The sequence below is a fragment of the Varanus komodoensis genome, unplaced genomic scaffold, assembly GCF_004798865.1.
Source record: "Varanus komodoensis strain SLA01 unplaced genomic scaffold, ASM479886v1 scaffold1, whole genome shotgun sequence".
NCBI lineage: Eukaryota > Metazoa > Chordata > Lepidosauria > Squamata > Varanidae > Varanus > Varanus komodoensis.
This window is the reverse complement of record NW_025335268.1, coordinates 94,566,510-94,582,956: the sequence shown is the minus strand read 5'-3', so window position 1 is coordinate 94,582,956 and position 16,447 is coordinate 94,566,510. Positions and strand designations below refer to the sequence as shown.

Sequence of the window (16,447 nt, the reverse complement as noted above, 5' to 3'; positions counted from 1 at the left end):
AGGAAACAAGAGGGCTCCGTTTTGCAGTGACATGGGAAGGGTGACACATCTGGACACTGCTTCCTGTGGAAATATTCTCATTCATGGATGCTTCAGGTCACCTCTCCTAGGAGGTTTTGTACCCAGTCCACTTGGCAGAGGCATACCGAGCTAAGTCTATTTTGTGCCTCTGTTGGGTGAAGATTGTAAAATCCAGAGTTCCCACTCTGAATTAGCCTTTTATTTTGAATCTTGGCTACATCAAAACAGGGCAACACTGGAGGCAGAGCTTACTTGCACTTAGCCCTAAACAATACTCTCTCATTCTCCCTCTCCCTCTCTCTCCACCCTCTCTCTCTATATAATTATATAGTATATAATGTTAACATAGAACATAATGAGTCAGAAGGGGCCTCTTGGGCCGTCTAGCCGGACCCCCAGCTCCAGCCAGCTCGGCTCATATAATCCGCAACATGTGCTTGCTCAATCTTTCCTTGATCACCTTCACCGATGGGCCCCCTGCCACCTCCCATGAAAGCCCATTCCATATTCTAGGGGTCCTAACCACCAGGAATTGCTTCCTGACATCCAATCTGAAACCCAGTTTCTTGAGCTTTGCCCCATTGGATCATGTCCACTCCTCCACTGTAGGAGAGAACAGGTCATGACACTCTACCTTGTGAGATCCCTTTGCATAGCTAAATGTCACTATAAGATCCCCTCTAAGCATCCTCTTCTCCAGGCTGAAAAGACCCAGCTCCATTAATCTCATCTCATATGGAATCCCCCCAATCCAGCTACCATCCTTGTGAGCCTGCACTAAACTGATTCTAACCTAGCTGCCTCTTATCACGTGGAGCCCAGAAATGTACCGAGATCCCTTCTGCAAGTGCGACTCTCCAGGCACTTGTCCCCCCATCGTGTACCTATGGCCCCTATTCCTGAGACTCCGGTGCAAGACCGTGCACGTAATCCACACTGAATGCCACCCAGTTGTCTCCCACCCACTTCCACCATTGCAATGCTGCAACAAGCAATGGCACTTGGCAGCACACTCTTGTCACAGTCAGGTAGCCAGCCCAGTGAGGAGTAGCACCACGAACACATACTAGAAAAGCCCGGAAAGGGAAAACTTAATTCTTGATGATGGGCCATTTTGTCTCACAGGTTAGATTCCTGAAAGAGAAGTAGTATTATATTTCACATTAGCAGCCTCATACTAAATCTGTGTGCTTTTAAAATCTTCTCAATTTTATTGAAACTAACATTCTAATCTGAACTCCTTCATCAAAAGGAACAACTGTTTTTATATATAATTCAGAAAATATGCGAAAGTGTATTTTCTTCAAGCAACCATACCGGACGGAGGAGCAAGCTACTTATCCGGGGGAGGTTTGACTCCATGCCCTTATTTCATCTCCACTTCTATTGGACTTTTCTCAAGACCGAAATGCGTCCCTTTACCCTGGTTTATATTTATCCCGTTCCGCGTCCACTTCAGCAACCACAAAGAATTCCGCAGAACATGTGCAAACTGCCTTCCCCCCACTGCTGCGTAACACGTATGACATTTATAGCAGGAAAAGGGGCGGTAGTGATCTAAGGAACTTTATAAGCTGGGGTGCGTCACAGAGTGCATCTTAACGGGAGGATGAGACTCCAGCGTCATACTGCCTGGTTGCACACGGCAGGAGACTGCGAATCCTCACGAACCGTTTCTATCCACTACATAGACCGGCGGAGCTTCAAATACTGGTTCAGGGCTCAGCGCGGAAATTCACGGAACTCGGCTCTAGCTCGCCTCGAACTACATTTCCCAGCGCCACTTGCGGTGAAGAGGCTTGAGCCGGCAAGGGCGGACGGAAGCGGCGAAGACGGAAGCAGCTGAGGCAGCGCGACCTTTCCCAGCGCCTGGTAACTGTGTCCCCTTCCCCATGCTGGGTCTTTAAAAGCGGCTTTGCAAAAGCTCTCGGTTGCTCTCGCCGGCGCCTCCTCCATCCCCATTTCAGGCTTGCGTGTTCTTACTGCGTTCCCCCAGCAACTGTTTATCTTCCTGCACTTCACCTCCCCGCTTCTCTCTCGGTGTCGCTGCCATGTACCTCCCATGTCCCGCGTGGTGCGTGTGTTGTTCTTATCGCTTCCCGAAGACACTGCTACCCTTTTGGCTTGCGGGCTAGCCACATATCTGGGCAAAAACGGGGCAGCAAGTGACATCTGAGCCCAAAGGTGCTGAGACATAAGTGCTGTGAAACTTTATGTACTACTGTAGTTATTTTTCCCCGAGACAACCAGTTGTTGTAATGGTACTTCGGAGACCTTGGTTCTAGTCCTCAGGAAGGATATAAATGCAATATAGTATAACATACTACTGATTAGGAGTTCTCAGTGCCCCAGCTGGTGATTCAGGTTCAAATGAGATTGGTTGGTTGTGGGAAATGGAGTCTGTATCATACTGTACAATAAATGTGCATTTTATCAAAGGGAAAAGGTGTCCTCTTAGGTAGTATTTCTGCTCTGAGTTTTTGTATTTTCCCATCACTCAATACAGTGTTTGATCTTTGGGGTGAAAAAGTTACTCTACTGCTCATGTTTCCCTGGAAAGTTAGACATGTGCAAAATGCACTTCTGTAATTGTGATGAGCTCCAGTTGGACAATGGCTATGATTTCCCTGACACTGGCCCTATTTCTTGGGCTATTTCAGGAAACTTTTCTATAAGGAAAGGAGGTTTTTTTTTTTTTTTTGTTCATTTATTTTTAAAGTGACTTAATTTGTAGAGGTTTGTAGTCATGAGAAGACATCGTCTAAAGGTCTTGGTACTGAAGCATCTTTTGTGGCCATGAGGTTTTTAGTTTTTGGTGCTTTCTAAGCTCTCTGCATATTTATCTGGGAGCAAATTTTATTCCACTTGATGGCAATTACAGAAGTACAAGTGCAATTCTGTCCATGTTTTGACAGCAAGTCTGGCTGGAGAATTCTGGCTGTAGGATGCTTTCTGTCTAAACATGCATAGGATAGTGCTCTAAGACTTCTTTCTTTTTTATTGGTGCTGTAGCCTTCATGTAGAACTAAATGAAAGCAGAATGGGGGTTGACACTGTGCCCTTTATTAATATTTTGTGTGTTTTAGGGATCAGTCCTCAGTCTTAGAACAGTTTCAGTGCTCCATTCTGACCCAAACTAACTCCTGCTAGTATGTGATCTTATTGACATTGTAGCAGTTTCAGATGTGGGTGCTATTCATTATTTATTGTCAGGTGGATTTTTATGGAATAATACTATATACTACTTTCAGAGTGTATCTACCCTAAGTTGACTCCACTAATCATGTTAATTTTTTATGAACAAATGTGCAGGAACACACTCTGCCAGCTATCTGACAGAAATCTTGCTTGGTCCATTTCCTTACCTGTTTTTGTGTTAAAGGGAGCAGTAACATGTGATAGGAAGTAGATTGACAAGACTCTATCAAGACAAATTTGCATTCATTTGTCAGGAAGGATTCATTTAGCAGTCAAATGAAAAGGGTGGGAGGAGGGGAAGCAGTAAAAGTAGATGGACCCAAGGGCAGGGGCCAAACAAGGTTTCCCCTTAGCAATGTAATCCTTTGGTTTTTAAGTGCTGAACTCAAGCTCTCAGTTTTTCCGATACCTTCCCCAATCCTGCAGTTAGTGTTGAAAGTGGAGATGTTAACTTCTGCACACACACATCTTTCAGGGACTCCTTTTTGGAGCAGTTTCTGCTGTGGTTACTGCAGATCAGTGGCATTTCCTTAAAGCAAAGCAGAAATATAAGTAAATGGAAAAGAATTTTGCATGTATTTAAGCTCTTGGTATTAAAAAGATAGGAAATTTGCTCAATTGCGGTAACAAAGCAGTTGATGCAGTGCTCACATTTCCGCTTCATTACTTCCTAACCCTTAAATTGGCACAAAATCTCCTCTGATATATTTACCAGCCATTAAAAAATGTGCATTTTTCCCAGTTCCCCCAAGTGTTCAAATGTTGCAATTTTTCTAACCCTTAGAGGTGGTAGAATGGAACAAAGCATATGGGACACCAGTGGTACTTGTACCCCTGCATGGAGCCCCACTCAGTCTATCCCATTTAGCCACCTTCTCTGGAGTGTTTTTTCTTTCTTTCCAGCTATTAGGGAGCCATAGGAAGTGCTTCAAATAGCAGTCACAAGATGCTGGTGGAGTTAATATTCCCTTTTCTCAACTAGCAGCAAACTTGGAAGTGTTGAAAAGATGGAGGACACCAAGAACTGTCAATTCAAAGTCAGACAATTATATTGCTAAGTGGGAGATCTTGTCACCCCACCCCTTAGGTGACCTTTTGCTGCTTTCCCCCTTTTTGAATGACAGGTAATTAGGCACTGACGACTGTGTGAAATTGTGTCTATATGCAGTCGTCCTTCCTTATTTCCTTATTTCATTTTTGTACTGCCCAATAGCAGAGGCTCTTGGCTATTAGTCAATCTGTTTCATATTCCCATTTAACACTCCCTCTGAGAGCTGAAACAAGGTAAGGAAATTGACCAGGCAAGACCTCTCATATGGGACAGTTGTAAGTGTGTTCCTGTGCACTTATGAAAGACTGACAAAAATAATAAAGAAATGAAGACAGATGCAGTTTTCTGGGCCTGATTTTTTTTAAAGATGTGAGGTAGGGACAGTTACTCTAGACTGTTGCTGGGGCATCAGTGGACTGGCAAAATCATGGCAGGGAGTTTTGTTTCTCTGGCTGAGTTGCTCACTAACCAATCCCCACAATCCATGATGCAATTAGTCCTCTGAGTTCAGATGTCACGACAACTCATCAAGCATTGAACAACTCTTAGCACAAGCCATGGATGGTCTGAGAAGCTTGTTGCCCCCAAATAAGCCACCCTTCAAGAAGCAATTTAGGTTCAGATGCCACAACAACCCTGTGGCTAATTACTCACCATGGATTGTCATGTTATATGAAACAGGGCACTGTATTCAACTGTACCTCACGCATTTGAACAGTTTTCAGAGGCAAGGTCATATAGAGTGCTGATGGGAAACTTATGGTCCTCTGGATTCTGCAGCCTACAGTTCCCATCAGTTCTAGCCAGCCTAGTCAATAGTGAGGTATCATGACAATTGCAGGCCAAAACTTCTGAAGGGTCTCAAGTTGCCTATTCCTGATGTAGAGTGCATTACAGTGTTTTCCCCCCTCCAAGCCTGTAGGTGGTGTTTGGCTTAACTGGCTAGACCACTTGTCAGATGCCCTGTTTTGTTTTGTCTTTTAAGACAAGAAATGATAAAATAAGATAAAAATAATACTCCATTCCTTCCCCTGTCTTTATGTGGAGTTCACTTATGCTGTTTTGTATTGAGGTAACTTGTATATACACATTCATGACAGTAGCAACCTGAGAAATTCCATTCCTTTCCTTCTAACACATGAGTGACAGTGGTGGACCTAAATATGCATACAGAGAAGGTATCCTAACAGAGGGCATTGAGAGGAAAACTTTTTCTAAATGTATCACAAGGCATCCCTATCTGGCTGTGGATGCAATATGTTTATATTACCTATTCAAGGTAATCATGAGGGTTTTTTTAGGGGCAAATCCTCACAAAATGACATACATAAAATGAAACAATTGTCATTAGATCATGTAAGTGGACAGTAAATAGAGTCTATGGTTGTATGAGAAAGGTGCATTTGAATATATAGCCATCAATTCTGTTTAGGAGAGGTAGCAATGAAAAGATCAGTTTTAAGATTCTGTTAAAGACCTGTATTGAACAGCCTAAGTGAATGTTAACCAAAAGGGAGCCCCACAGTTGTGGGATTACCCCCAAGAAGGGCTTGTTTTATGTATTCTCCAAGCAAATGAATTTTAGTGCATGTGTGAGCAAGACCTCCAAAGAAGATCTCAGGTTACACGCAAGAATATATAGGGATCAAATGATCCCACATTCCCAAATTGGCTAAACAGAATTTTTTTGAAAATGCTAATAAACCGGGGAGATGGCTAGCATATAAAGTAAAAAAAGAAAGCGAGAAGAGATTGATTTCAAAACTGAAAGATGGAGAAGGATGACTACAGGTACAAAATAAATTAAGAAAATAGGTGAAGATTTTTTTGCAAGGTTATACCGGAAGGAGGAGTTTTTGATTGAGAAGGTAAAAGAATACATTCGAAAGGGAGAATTACCAAAATTACCAGAAAAGTATCAAAAAATATTGACTCAAGAAGTAACAACTATGGAAATAACAGAGGCAATCATGCGACAAAAGAAAGATAAAACCCCTGGTCCAGATGGGCTACCAGCTGAATTTTACAAATCTTTTGAGGGAATTTTTGCTACCTTTCTCAAAGACATATGTAATGAAGCATTGGTAACTGCTAAAATATCAGATACCTGGACAGAGGCAAATATCACATTAATACCGACAGAAGATACGGACTTAACACAGATTCAAAATTACAGACCCATATCATTATTAAATGTGGACTATAAAATTTTTGCCTCTATATTGGCGGAAAGGTTGAAGAAGTTTTTAATAGACTTTATTCATCCAGACCAAAATGGTTTTCTGCCTAAAAGACAAATGAAGAACAATCTGAGGACTATTTTGGATATCCTAGAATACTACGAGACACACACGGAAAAATTAATGGCTCTACTGTTTTTAGATGCCCAGAAAGCCTTTGATAATGTTAATTGGCAATGCATGATGCAACAGATGGACCAAATGGAGTTTGGGGGAAAATTTATGAATGCGATATCAAACATCTATCAAAGACAATCGGCCACGATTTTAATTAATGGAGAACGTACAAGGGCTATAGAGACACAAAAGGGTACAAGGCAGGGATGCCCGCTGTCACCCCTGCTGTTCATCCTGACTTTAGAGGTCTTGAATAGAAACATTAGGGATGACGAGGACATTAAAGGTACTAAAATTAGGGATGAAAAGTATAAATTGCAAGCATTCGCAGATGATTTGGTCTTTATAATAGAGGAACCTTTTGTAACAATCCCTAAACTTTTACAACGGATTGAAGCATACGGTGAGGTTACGGGGATGAAAATAAATAAGGAAAAAATGAAACTTTTAGTTAAAAATCTTATGCAAGGTCAGAAAAAAAGACTCCAAGAACAAGTGGACTTGCAGATTGCCAAAAAGGTTAAGTACTTGGGAATCTGTCTTACAGCTACATGCACAACTGTGAAAGCAGACAATTACGATACATTATTGAAAGGTATTAAAGCTGATCTGGAAGGATGGGCCAATTTGCAACTGTCTCTGGTGGGAAGGACTTGCACTGGTTACAATGAACACACTGCCAAAACTTTTGCTTTCGTTCCAAATGGTTCCCGTAAAAATTGATGAAATTTTTTTTGAGGATTTAAATTTTCAAATTTTGAGATTTATTTGGAGAAAAAAGAAAGCAAGGATTAAACTGAAAATGCTTCAGGAAACCAAAAAGAATGGGGGTTTTGGTTTACCGGATTGGATGTTGTACTATCAAGCGTCTATTTTAACTTGGCTAAAAGAATGGATAACCAAATGGTGATTTAAAGCATAAGCAAAGAATGGATAAAATAAGAGAATTTTGTATCTTGAAGGACATGATTTGCAAGTGGGCTGGCAGGCTTATATGTGGTATGAGAAGGTTAAGTCTCATGGGACTTTTTAAAGTCACTTTATTAGAAGATCATTAATGTCAGTGTGGGAAAAGTTAAAGTCAAAATTGTATAATAAGTTGCCAAGATGGCTTTCACCTATGGAAGCTTTTGTGTATCCAAATGTATTGAATTTTGAAGGGATCATAAGATATGATGATATTTTGGATAAGGATGGAGGCCTGAACCTAGATCAAGAAATACAAGAACAGGGACTCAATATCTCGTGGTGGTATAAGGTGCAGATGCAATCAAGATATGCTAAAGATTGTAAAATATGGGGGTTTTATAAAGACCTAACAGCCTTTGATCAAGTGATGTTAAAAACAGATGAGAAAATGATTAAAAAAATTTATGAGTTCCTACTTGATAGGAAAATGGAAGGGGAACAGGTTAAGGAAACTATGATAACATGGGCCCAAAATTTGGATATAATATTGAATTAGAAAAGTGGCAAAAGTTATGGGAGAGAAATATTAAGGTAACTTTAGCAACTTCGTATAAAGAGAATTTATATAAAATGTTTTATAGATGGTATTTGTCACCAAATCGGTTAGCTAAAACGTTGCCAAATATGTCAAACAGATGTTGGAAATGGAAACATGATGTGGGTACTTTTAACCATATGTGGTGGACTTGTGAATATGTGAAAAAGTATTGGATTAAAATACATAAATGGCTTGAGGAAATGCTACAAAAACCCTTAGCTTTTAAACCTGAAATTTTCTTGTTAGGTATTGTACCGGAAAATATTAGCAAACAAGAAATGTATTTGATACTACATTTACCTGACCATAAGACACACCTAGTTTTTAGAAGAGGAAAACAAGAAAAAATATTCTGAATCAAATGGTTTACTAAACTATTTAATAAACTATAACAGAATACAGTAATACCGTATTTCAACCTTGTAAAGTGAACAGCAGTCAACAGTGGCATTAAGAACCATCATCACTGTCATTAACAAAAGAGAGACTTTAAAGTTCGAGTACTCTTCTAGTTTTCGTTGAACCCATAGAACTCATCATCATTAGAGTCAGAATTTATGAAGCTCTGTTGCTCACAATCACTGACATCACTTTCTTAGTCAGTAGTGGAATTATTGAAGGAATCCACAATCTACACCAGTTATACAAGCTGCAGTTATATATATGCTGCAGACAATTCAATAACAAATCTAAAAAAGCCAGTAATGTCCATGCTGCCCTAGTAGTAAATAATAGAAAATCTTCTGACAAAAAATGAGATATTGTACGGTAAAACAAACACACAGCGGACTAAGTAGCCTTTGAAGAATAAACATACATGAAGGTAATGCTGTTCAAATATCCACTGATCCTAAAAAAAATGTGTCTGATCAACTAACAGATAACTGATCCATGAAAAGCTTCCTGATAATCACAGGCACATTCCCCATCACTTCCCCATGGGCTTCATTAAAAGACGGGTTGCCATTTGAAAACACACCCCGACCTGTGATTAACAGCTCTCACCTGTGCCAGAGGAGGGGGGCGGAGCAGGGCGCGCCGAGCGCATGCTGGCCAGGTGGTGCCACGTGGGGCTTTCAGCGTGCCGGTGGTGGTCTTCTGGGTGGCGCGGTGGCAGCAGCAGGTCTTCCCAGGCGGTGGGGGTGAGCAGTCCGTCTCTCTGTGCGGCCGGTGGGTTAAAGCCCACGACTCCTCCTCCTCCGCACCTCTCCCTCTGAGCGGCACAGCTCTCACTTGCACTGGAAGGGGGGGTGGAGCAGGGCGCACCGAGCGCATGCTGGCCAGGTGGTGCCATGTGGTGCAGGCGGGCCAGCAGCATGCCGGCGGTGGTCTTCCAAGTGGCGTGGCGGTGGCAGGTCTTCCCAGGTGGTGGGGGTGAGCAGTCCGTCTCTCCGAGCAGCCAGCGGGTTAAAGCCTGCGGCTCCTCCTCCTCCACAGCAGGTCTTCCCGGGCGGTCGGGGTGAGCAGTCCGTCTTTTCGTGCGGCCGGCGGGTTAAAGCCCGGCGGGTTAAAGCTCCTCCTCCTCCACACCGCTCCCCCTGAGCGGCACAGCTCTCACCTGTGGAGCAGTGGGGGTGGAGCAGTGCGCGCTCAGCACGTGCCGGCCAGGTGGTGCCATGTGGTGCAGGAGGGCCGGCAGCGTCCCGGGTGTCGGGCACACACACATTCGCTCTATAAGACGCACAGACATTTCCCCTTTTGTGGGGGAAAAAGTGCGTCTTATAGAGCGAAAAATACAGTAATCACAGCAGTGAGGATTGCGTTTGCTCAATACTGGAAGAGTGAGGAACTACCCACTGAGGAACTCATTTTAAAAAAGATTCTGGACTGTGCAGAAATGGACAGATTGACTCTATTATTGAAGGAGAAAGAAAATACTGACTTCTATCAAACTTGGAACCTTTATTACGAGTGGCTGGAGAAACGGGACTTGGCTTAGATTTAAAGATGTCTTTAAATTTTTATAAATCGATTTGAATATGATTATAGAATGTTTAAAAGATATGTTATAGGGGGCTGACCCAGTATGTCCGATGTATTTGATGATTATTATTTTAGTTTTTAGTTTAAAATCTTAATAAAAAATGTGCAAAAAAAAAAAAAAAAGATCCCACATTCCTATTTGTTAAACCTGCCCTGGTGCAAGGAGCTGCATTCCCTGGGGCAGCTTTGAGCTGTTCTTCCTAATTATGCAGTTGTTTATTCGTAAAAGTACCCATATTGTATCCTCCTTTGCTTTTGCAGCACTCAGGGTAGCTTACATCAATTATGAAATGCAGTAGCATTTAACAAATAATACAATAAAATGGACAGGTTGAGCAGATAAGCAGAGATAGCAGAGAGGAAATAATCCATCTGGTAAAACAAAGGTCTGCTGGAATAAAGCAAGCTCTTACTGTCCAGTGAAAGAAAGCAAAAAGAAGGTCTGCTCTGTATTTTGGCAGGGTTTCGTGTTCTAAATGTCTGGTAGCTGATGTCCTGTTTAGGGAGGGTCTTCAGCATCTTCCGCCTTGCAGGTATATCCTTTTCCGGTGATTATTAGAGAAAAAAATGTGTGTGAGCTGCCACTGTAGTCCTTTGGGTACAATGGATGAGCCCTGGTAACTGCTGGGGCTTCAGTGAATTAGAAAGAGATTCTGTTTGTCAGAGTCCCTGCAGGAGGAAGTTATATGGAGCACTGTGCTGCACCTCCCTCTTCTGGAGCACCCGCAGTCCCAGCCACTCAATGCCTCATAAAACATCTGTCCCTTCGCTCCCAGCCACTAGGCTGTGTTTTTCACAGTCTCCTGCCAGTGCATGCCATAACTGCTATACCTCATCATGGCATTTCAGCCTCCTCATCTTGTTCACAGACTGCCGCTGTTGACTGGCTATGTGATGGGTCACTTCTAGCAAGAAGAGTATTTGTACTACAAGTTAGTGCATGAGAACAGTTAAGTAGTTCTTTGGTAAATAAGAACTGAGGCCATGGAGAAGAAACAGCTGTGTTCACAACAACCTTTCTTGGTGAGTGTGAGCAAATCTCTGAACGTCCCAGAGCTCTTCCATAAGCAGACATGCAGCAGAACCTGAGCTATGTATACCATTGCGTTCATTAAAGAGGTTACCTGTAGTTTGGGTCTGACTGTGTGATCCTGTTCTAAGAGTTAGCTCTTACAGTCCCAAAGAGCAACAAAGAGGAATTTATCACTGTATACTGTTTAGTTCATTTACTGTGGCATTTACAGGTTCTGGCCCCACTGTCTACAATTATTCTCTCTGAACATCTGTGTTTGGTTATATACCACCCATTTCTATAATCTGTGTCCTCAACTGAATCAATGATAGTCTTTCATTCCAATTAATATCAGCAATCCACACATTTGGTGCGGGGGGATTCACAGAAAGAAAGAGGCAGGGAAGCAAAGCGATTCTGGGGAACATAAAGTGACTGAAGAATGTTTGGAAGCAGCTTGCCTGTTTTCAGGATTTCCTGTGCAATTAAGAGGACTAGACCATTACTTTGCGAAAATCAGATTCTGTGAATTCCGGCTCTTGTCAAGGGGCGAGTCAGCTTGGTGTTCTGATGGGTGCAACATTCCCATGTTTTGGGAAGGAGTGATGGAGGCTCCATGTAGAAGTGGGTGGGGAAAGCCAAGCAGGCATCTTTTGGTTGTGTGAGTGCTAAGTAGGGGTCAGGTAGGGAGGCCAGAAGCTGCCTGACAGGTTTGGCCACTGATAAAGAGTGTTTGCCTTGTGCAGTGCCTGTTGCCCTCCTTTTTTACCTAGCAGTCTTGGCAAGCTTATATGGATGCTCCCCTACAGAGAGGTTTCTTCCTATTGCAGTGGGATGTAGTGACTGTTGAATAGCAATACCTGGGAACTGCACTGAAATAGGGAGCAGAGTGGAGCTTGCCTGTTGATTCATAGAGGGGCTACTGTGTGTGGAAGAACAGAGAGACCTATCCATCACAGAGAAAGTCACTTTGTTTTGCCTCTGCCTATTTTAGTCCTCCAGGTGTGCCTCCCTATTTCCACCCAGGTTGCATTGGGTAAAGCTGATCTTCCTGATCATGGGTGCATCCTGTCTGCCATCCCACTGCCCACCCCCCCCTCTGGGGTGTGATGTCTCTGCAGCCTGAAATAGCAGCAGCTCTTTCATCATTGTCAGCTCATCTCCAATTTGCTCTCATCCTGTGTCTCTTTCCAGGTTTCTGTCCCTGCTCAGTGTCTGCATTTCCCATCTCCACAAGCTGCGCCTTGCCCGACTGAATCGTGTTTTATTTCTAGCCTCCCTCATTTCCTCTGAATTATTTGCTTGTTCCTTCAGCTTTTTGCTGCAAATTCCCCTGTAGTGTCATCTGCAAATGTAATTGTCAGGCTTTAGGAAATAAAAATTTGGGAAAGTTTCCCTGAAGTTTAGTTGCATCAAATGTTAATGCTTTTTCTCCACCCAGTATCTTTTGATTGCAATTCTGATAGAGTCAGTCTTGTGCTCTTTTAATCCTTGTTGCCCTGCTCACCCATGATCCCGTCACTGTCTAGATGTGTGCAGCTTCATACTCTTTCTTGGTCTGGCCTTTTTAAAATACTCTGTATGGATGCTAGGCTTGCTAGCAGACCCTTTCAAAAACACACACCTTTCTCCTGCTGGAAATTCAGTCACATTTACAGAGAAGTTGCCATTTAAGGGACAAGAGAGAAGAAGGTGGAGCAAGCAAACTGGCTCTTGCTTAGACCCCCACCCCACCCCATAAGAGTTCGGCTCCTGAACAATAGCTTATCCATGGTTCAGTAAATTAATTGGCTAGTCCTGATTTGCCCTGGAACGCATGTTGTTCTCAGGTGCTAGTTTTAGATGGATGCATGTATGTAGCCATTTTTTCACAAGGTCATTCCTCTCATCCTTTTTTGTGTGTGTTCAGGACAGATTTAAATAATCTTATTCCTGTTGGACTCCTTGTTAATTTCATCTCTCTCCTTATTTATTGATGTCCTCTCTAGCAGGGCCTCTGCCCTTGATATATCTGTACTATCCTGCCTAATTCCCTTAGTCCTTTTGCTCAGACATTAATTCACTTTTCTCCTTTGTTGCCTTGTCTCTTTCCTTGCAGGTTTAAAGGAATGCCATTGACTCCAGACCTCATTTTAGCAGTGTTAGTAACAGTGCTTAGTTCAGGAGATCTGAAATGGGAAGAAAATGAACTGCTTCCTTTATTGTGTCTTTATTTTTAAAAAGCTTTATCTTTACATATTTAGAATTGCCTTGTAAAATGCAATTGATTCCCTGCTTTTTCTGTAGGTCTTTATACTCCAATGGGAAACAGGTATGGAGGAAAGATAGAGAAGAAAAGGCAATGGAATCATATAGCCTGAGCTACTAAGGGGGTCAGGTCATCGGTCAGAATAAATGTGGAATTGCTCAGCTCTAAGAGTTGATGAAGAATCTTGGCAGGGTGGGATATGGATCTCCTGCTATCCAGCTGTCTGGATTCAAAGCTACTTACTGGCTTTATGACAAGTGTTGCAAGTGTTCCTAAAGTGCAAGGGAGCATGACAGAGCCCCGAGGCAATGTTTTTCAGCTTCTGGTTTGCAGGCTGCTTCCTGATGGGAGCCAGCTCAGTCTGGCTGTGGCATGGGGAGCTTTATACTCTCTTACTTGAACAGTAAGTATAATGATATCATATTTATAGGCTTCCAATGGATCGCAGTATGAGGGAGTATGCAAGAATCATAGCCCATTCTACATAGAAATATGGGTCTAACCTAGGCTAACTAAGTCTCCAGGAAAGGTTGAAAGGACTGATGATGGCCTGAATGACAGGCTTGCCACTGTGGCTTATGCTGAAGCTAAGAAAAGGAGTGTCAAAATTCATCTGGGTTTGTAGGGTGGCTGCTGCAGGACACCACTCAGCCATTTTCTGAGTGGCTGCTAAGCACTGCTTGTTGCTAGCTTTGGAATGTATCAGGACAGGAGGGTGCAAGTAAGCTTGTTTGTTTGTTTGTTTGTTAGATTTATATCTTGCCCCATTAACCAGAAAGGCTCTCCGGGAAGGTTATCAACAACCTGTGGGCAAAAAACAGTGGATTTAATTCTACATCAGAGCAAGTGCTCTTTTCTCCCTGTGCATCAAGGTTGGGAAGCTGATGGCTCTCCAAAGTGGAGGTTCCCAAATTTTTGGAACTCATGGACACATTTGGCAATGTGAGAAACTGCTGTGGGCAACAACACAAAATGCCTAATTAGTAGATTGCTGGTCTACCTGTCGTGTCTATCCATCTTAGGCTGCATGTTATTCAGCAAAAACTTGTGTATTTGTAGGATACCACAATGCCTCTTTAATAATGAAATGTCTAAGTCAGCTGATTGTTGGTGATAAGATACAGCTTGTGCTTCTTTTAAACATATGTTTTGCCAATGTCCTGCAGTTGCTTCTTTTTAGGAGGAGGTTATTACACAGATAAATTTTGTACTGGAGCTGTCTTTATTACTCACCGACGTACATTATTTACCTGCTTGAAAAGGGAAAATGGATTCTCAATGCCCTTTTGACAGCTTAAAAACCGATTTTTGCAACTTTGGAAGGATAAATCTCTTCTGTAATGGATTAAGGGGTCTAACAATACTTTTGATGCATGAACATATAGACACCAACTTAAAATTGATATTTATTTATTTATTTATTTATTTATTCCCTTTGATTTATATCCTGCCTTTTTCCTACAAAGGGCTCAAGGCAGCCTACATCATTCTCCTCCTCCATCTTATCCCCACAACAACAACCCTGTGAGGTAGGTTGGGCTGAGAGTCTGACTGGCCCAAAGTCACCCAGTTGGCTCCATGGCTGAGTGGGGACTAGAACCCAGGTCATCTGAGTCCCAGTCCCATGCTCTTAACCACTACACCACACTGGCTCTCATATTTGGTTATATGATCCACTTTTGTTGAAGTCTATGTATAATTGCCAGGTTGCACACACGTCATACAAATCCATGTAGGTATGGTTAAAAAAACAAGTAAATGAAATGAAAGTCAGCTGCCTATGGGTACCATGCTGAGGACAACATCTCAAAAATTGTGGACTGCATCTGTATGTTTGGGCTGCAGCTCTCATTAGCTCTAGCTAGCCTAGCCAATGATGAGGGATCATGGGAGTCGCAGGGCCAACAATATTTGGTGGGCCACTTAGTCCTCACCGGACACACATGCACACATTTTTTGCAAGCCAGGGCAACTCTCACAACAGGTAAGCCCTGATAGTTCAGACAGTGACCTATAACTTCTCTGTCACCGAGATCTGCATTGCTATCCAGCAGAGGTGGGGATGCTGTGGTCCTCTTGGTGTTGTGCTGCAACTGCCATCATCCCTGATCAGAGGCCAAGCTTCTGCCTCTGGTGGGAGTTGAAGACAGCAACATCTGGAGGGTCACAGGTTTTCCATCCTGCTGTACAGCGATGTGAGTGATATGTCTGTCCATTGTCCTCACTGTTGGAGCTTAGCTGCTTTTTCTGAGATGCTCTGTCCTGCAAGAGAGGAGAGGCAGTGTGTATGTGCCAGAGGAGATACAGGGTTCTGATGCTGGGTCTCCAGGAAGGAGAATGAGGACCCTGGGTTCTTTTCTTGTCAGCAGTGGAATCGTCAGACTATGTTATACTTCTGTAGCCTACAATTAGGAATCTGGAGGAAAGATGCTTTGAGGTGTTCCACTTATTTATTGTGGGCAGGGGGAAGCTGTTCCTGCCATGTGCTTAGAGACTAAATGAGTGGAGCAGTCCAAAGGGCTTCCTAATTCAGGTTGTTTGGAGTCTCCTTGCACTTCTCTCTTTTTGTTAGCATGATTATTTTGTAAGAAGTGCCTGTTCTGCAGCAGGCCATAAAGAGTGACATTGTGCATGTGTGAGTGCCGAGTGGCACCTGGTGCTGTCCCTCAAGAGCACTTCCACTGCTCCCCAAGCACCAATCGAGAAGTGCTCCCACTTTGTAAAAGCGGGAAGGGAGGTGGGGGCAGGCGGGCACATTAGTTCTGGTCACTGCTGAGCCCTGGAAGGATTGCAGCTGGCAGCTCTGTTTCCTCACTGCTTCAGGGCAAGGGAAATTGGCACTGTCTTCCCTTTCTTGTCCAACCCAAGGGGGTTGGCCTTTTCTCTCCTGTGATCAAGACTCTAAAGGTTAAATATTCTATTGATGGAATTATGGATTGAGTGGAATCGGAAACCTCAAAGGCTAAAAATATAGTTTGCTGCCAGGAAGCAATAGTAGCTGCTGGGAGCTCATAGGGTGCCACTTCAGCTTTCACTACCAGCAGCTGCACTGGTGCTGGGGCAGTGGAGG

At 43.0% G+C, this 16,447-nt stretch overlaps 1 protein-coding gene across 1 annotated transcript in view; it reads left to right on the top strand.

The window, feature by feature from the left end:
* Positions 1-1,682: 1,682 nt before the first annotated feature.
* The window catches only part of R3HCC1L (R3H domain and coiled-coil containing 1 like), a 44,304-nt gene continuing 29,539 nt past the window's right edge, over positions 1,683-16,447 (top strand). The window contains exon 1 of the mRNA XM_044436496.1: positions 1,683-1,893. The gene's annotated coding sequence lies outside the window, so the exon portion shown is untranslated. The remainder of the gene's footprint in view (positions 1,894-16,447) is intronic.